The sequence below is a fragment of the Choloepus didactylus genome, chromosome 3 (assembly GCF_015220235.1).
Source record: "Choloepus didactylus isolate mChoDid1 chromosome 3, mChoDid1.pri, whole genome shotgun sequence".
Classification (NCBI taxonomy): Eukaryota; Metazoa; Chordata; class Mammalia; order Pilosa; family Megalonychidae; genus Choloepus; species Choloepus didactylus.
Genome location: NC_051309.1, coordinates 157,213,581 through 157,218,739, shown reverse-complemented (window position 1 = coordinate 157,218,739; position 5,159 = coordinate 157,213,581). Strand labels below are relative to the sequence as shown.

General features: G+C 39.2%; 1 pseudogene; it reads left to right on the top strand.

Annotated features, from left to right (window-relative positions):
- Positions 1-2,682: 2,682 nt before the first annotated feature.
- Positions 2,683-3,276, top strand: LOC119530505 (annotated as a pseudogene).
- The last annotated feature ends 1,883 nt before the right edge of the window (positions 3,277-5,159 follow it).

The following is a 5,159-nucleotide window of genomic DNA, read 5'->3' as shown; positions in this document are numbered from 1 at the left end:
GTTCCACCCCTCAGTTACATCTTAAGAGAAGGTCCAGATAAGTCCCTTTCACTAAAAACTAAATTAGTGAGGGGTTCATCTGCACCCTTGAAATGATCTCTGGTATCTGTTGATCAGGTATGATGGTGGGAGATTCTGCCATTGAGACTGTTTCTTTCATTCCAATCCAAGAGCAGCAGAAGTCAAGAGCCTCCCCTATGCCTACTTTTGTAGCCAGAGTAGAAAGGGAGACAGCAGTATATACTTGAAAAACAAAGATTTTGTTCAAGGAAAAGGAATAAGGGACCCAGTGGCTCTATCCTAAGCTTCACTTATCCATACATTTTCAAAAATTTATCAAACTCTCAGAAAAATTGCTTCACATATTCATTTGGTAAGATTTGGACCTTCTCTAACTCTTTTCACAGGTTAGAGGAAACATTAATTTTAATAAAACTTTTGTTTTCTCCCATGACATTACATAGTCATTTGATCAGATTTTTGCTAGCACTGCCTCCAAATATGAAAAAAAAAAAAAAAAAAAGGCTGCATCTGAAGACATAATTGCTGTGTTTTCTGTTCTTTTTCTCTGGAAATTAAGTTATTTTTTCTTACTCTAATGCATCTTGAATTGAATTGTCTCACTCTTATAGCTGAAGTTGTAAAGGAGAAAATTGGGAATCTCCTAAGATCTTTGCCCTGCCAGGAGGGTATTGGCATGTATACTGTAAAAGGAATTTTATTCAAGGACAGATAAAGTCACTTGGGAGGAAATTCAAGTAAGGAAATAAACAACATACACAAAAAAACAAAGAAACACTAATTCACTCCCCACCCCCCACCCACCAAATTATCCCACGAAAAGGCCAACAAATGTTTAAATCTGGATTTGGTTTGCCATAGAATCATAAATTTTTACTTGTTTTTGATGGAACCAATGAACTAAAATGTCTAAGTAAAGGGTTTTTGTGTATTTTCAAAAGAAATCAACCTTGAAAATTTGTTGCGAACTTTGTAAAATCCTGGCAGTTTGGTTATGAGCTTTTAACCAGAGTGACCACAGGCCGCCTAGAATATGCATGGTCTATTCTGGTTAACTCAGTTTTCATGCTTGAGAATACTGATAGTTTGGAATTTCAAAGATCTTTTACCCACTCTTGTATTCATAGTGAACAATGGAAGTTTTCTATTTATTAGTACTTTGAGATAACATTCCAGTATTGTTCTTAAGCCTGCCAAATTTGTTGGCCACATCTAGCCAATTTTCCCACAGTGCGATAGCCAACCAGCACCTAGTTATGATATTACTTGCCCTTGGACTTAGCCTACCCCCTGCTAATTTATCTGGAAAAGAACATTGATACTGAGAAAGACTGTCTTCTAATCCCTGCTCTCTTTTAAGGAACTGTAATAAATGGAACTTAATTTAAAAAGACAAGAGAAGCAGTGCTACTTTAGATGCATTCATTATAATCAGAAAGAATATTTAACATCAACAAACTGCAACTCAGAATTGTTGCTAATGCTATTAAAATGATGATCAATTCATAGCTGACATAATAGGCAGCAAAAGAAATACAGAAAAGATATTAAAATTCCTGTCCTCAAGTAGTTACATAATATAGAAAAGATTGATGATGTAAAAATTTTGGAACCATTTCATATTTTAGAGAGTTCTTTCTGGAACTTCTAAAATTGTGATCAAGACTGAAAGGAATTTTAAATATCATTATTTGCAACACTACTAAAAGTTGGCATTGCTCTTCAGGAAATGCACATGAGAAGTGCATTTCTTTGATGTTTTTCCGTCAATCTGCTTTCTCCTTAAATCTCAGTCTCCCATGTGAGGAAGTATGATACTTTTTGAGTCATAGCATCGTTTTTCAACCACCGGATAGAGTGAATATCCAGTCACAGTTTGGGTGGTGGGTTCTTTTTCCCAAGATATGATACAAAAATGTGTGGAGAATGATATCGATTTTATTTTTGCAGGTGAAGGGAGTGTTTTCAGCAGTTGAAAAATGATGCCATGACTAATAGGACATCATTTGGTCCCCTACAAAGTCGGCTCTTCTACAAGCTTAGGAAGAGGCAGCTGTGAGACAAGCAAACATGTTTCCAACGGCTTCAAGTGTTAAGCTCACTTTTGCTTGTGACAAGTACCTACAATTAAGGGGGTTGGGAGAGGGTATGTAGGGTTGATAGTATCTGAGAACCTGACACTATGATAATAGCTGAGGACTTTGTAAATCTAACACATATGCAAAGAATTTGTTGGTTGGTTTTTGAGCAGTTTTATGCACAAATGCCAATAGCTGACCAGGCATCTAGAGGTGTCTGTTCAACACCAACCCTGGCAAACACCAAAGCCAAAGATATATCATAGGGTCCGTTTCCCCACAGGTCTCAGCTCAGACCTCATTTATTATGTGCAGCTTCTCTACCTGACTTTAAGTACTTCTATTCCTCTTCTGCCATTGGCCCTAGTTATAATCAAAGAGCGAATTGACCTGTAATTTGTGAGTATGGAAAGTGTACTTCTGCTCATAAGCAAACAGCTGGGTGCTCACTAGTATGTATACAGGCTCGATCAGCACATGCGCTTAAAACCTGACATAAGAATTTTGAAACGAGTGGCAGCGAACTGCTGTACAGGTGCTACAGTTGTATTTGCTAGCTGTAAACACGTGTTTGCACCTGACCATGGCATGGCAGCTCTTCCGGGAGCAGGGAGTCACCCTCCACCAGAGCACTGAAATCATGGCGGAGTGCTTCTCTTTTGCGTCGGTAGCATTTCGTATCAGCGTGGCATGTATCCATCTGAAATCTTTACCAGAGTGTGGAAATATGGACTCACCTTGCTACTGATCCTGAGCTCATAAAATACCTAAACAATATGGTGGAGCAGCTAAAAGATTGTTTATGTAAGTGTTCAGTTCAAAAACTAGTGGTAGTCATCTCAATTATTGAAAGTGGTGAAAGATGGCAATTTGATACTGAGTGTGACAAGACTGCAAAAGATGAGAGTGGACCCAGAGAAAAGTCTCAGAAAACTATCCAAGATGAAACTCATTCAGTGATCTCACAGATCATAGCTACAGTAACATTTCTGCCACAACTGAAGTTTCTTGTTCGTTTGAGCTACTGATTTATACAAACAAAGATTTGGTTGTACCTGAAAAATGGGAAGAGTCAGGACCACAGTTCATTGCCAGTTCTGAGGAAGTCCATCTTTGTTCATTTACTACTACAAGTCACAGAGTAAATAGCATGGTGGTCTACAAAATTGAGGGATGAGATGAGAAAAATAATCTACTTATAATTTTCAAATGTAGTTTTCCTGAAACTAAGTTAACTCTAATTGATGGATTTTATTTCATTGGTTATTTTTTAGATAGGGAAAACCAACATACTTTACAGAACTGTGCGTAATTGTTTCATTTTTTAGTACCCATTTGACTTTCCATAAGGTTAACAGCATGAATTAGAGGAGAATAAGGTATTTATTCTCTTATTAATGTGTTTGGCTAAATAGATTAACACAAAAGCATGTTGCACATTGTTCAAAAGGGAACCAGCAGATTTTGTCAGCATTCCTTTGAATGTGGTAACCACAGATGGGAAACTTTTGCTATAAAGCTAAAGAACTTTCTAAATCATACATTTTGGTCAAGTAGCTTGAGTCAGAAGGTAGAAAAGGAGATATTTCAATGTAAAACAAAGCCAAAAATGTCTGAATATTCAGAATCTTTGTTCAGATCCTGAAAGTAACTAACATAACACTAGCAATGAAACATTGCTCTATTAGGTCCTTTTGCCATTTATTTAGTTGTATAGATCCCACGTTGAAAAAATTTCCAATATTTTGATTTTAATTTATATAACTTGTGCCTATGAAACCACGGATATTTCTACTGTTTAATTTCCTTTCATACAGAATGCTTCTTAAAATGTACTGTATATTATAAAATCAAGCTTTAAATGACAACGATGAAATAAAGTTAAATTTGTATCAAAAAAAAAAAAAACTGCCATGGGTTATACAGTTCCAGTGGTCACAGTTCCCTCTTCTTTCAGTTATCCAGAATTTCCCAGAAAGCTAGGAATCACTTTACTCTCAGGAATCTTTCAGTGTTTCTTTTCACTAATTTTTGTGGTCCTTGGGCCTGCCATTGTACTCCTGTGCCTTTGCAGCCATTCCCAGCTCAGTTAGCAACTCAACAGAAGGTGGACGGGGAAATGAAAGTACAGCCAGGACAGTTAGCAGCTCTGGTAAAAGTCTGGTGGGGAAGAAGGATTAAATTGATGACTAAAATGAGGCTTGAGAATTCACGAAGGCCCTCCATTAGCCATGCTCCCTCTGCCCCAGTCTCAGGGGTAAGTGACAATTGGCTGGAGTCACAGACTCCCTGGGGCCGGAGGGAGGACAGCTCATCAGAGGCCAGAGGGGCCATGTAAGTGCTTTCTCATGCCTATCAGATTTCCCCAACTATCCATTTCTACCCCTTGGTGTTTCAGAACCAGGATCGTCTTCTGAAAGAGATGAGAATGCTAAAATTTCACTTTTCCCTGAGTTCTAAAGTTCACCTGGATTCAGTTCCTTGCGGTCCCTTGCTGAGTAGTAGACAGCTTTGCTTGTCATTGTTTCAGTGGATTTTCAGCCTGGGAGGTAGCCAAGTCTGGCAGGAGAATGAGTGAGGGTTGAGAATGCCGCCAGGGTGGGCTCTGCCTCGGCAGGGTCAAGAGGGTGTGCTCAGAAGCTCCAACAGGTGCAGAGTGTGAGGAGGCAGAGGAAAGGATGAGGGCTCTTGGGAGTGAGAGGTGGTGACAGTGATTTCAGACAGGCCTGACATGAAAGCTGCAGCCATCACTCTCTGAAAGGTTCTGGAGTGGTAATGGCAAGTGGCCTTTGGCATTTTAAACACTTGTCTGTACTAGTTAGGTTAAATCCAATGTGGGCCTCTCCCACAAAGTGATTAAGCTGACCTTGTCAATTCTCTTGCCAGAAGACCACCAAGTGGACTTTCCAAGGGCCACAGACATCCCCTGGGCTGACTGCCTCTGGAAGTCAGAGGGGTTTGCCTGTACAGTTGCTTGAGTGCAGCATTCGGATAGTAACTGTAGTGTCAGAATGTTGCAACAGAATACTCAGTGGTGAAAAGAAGGTCCCAGAAACAATG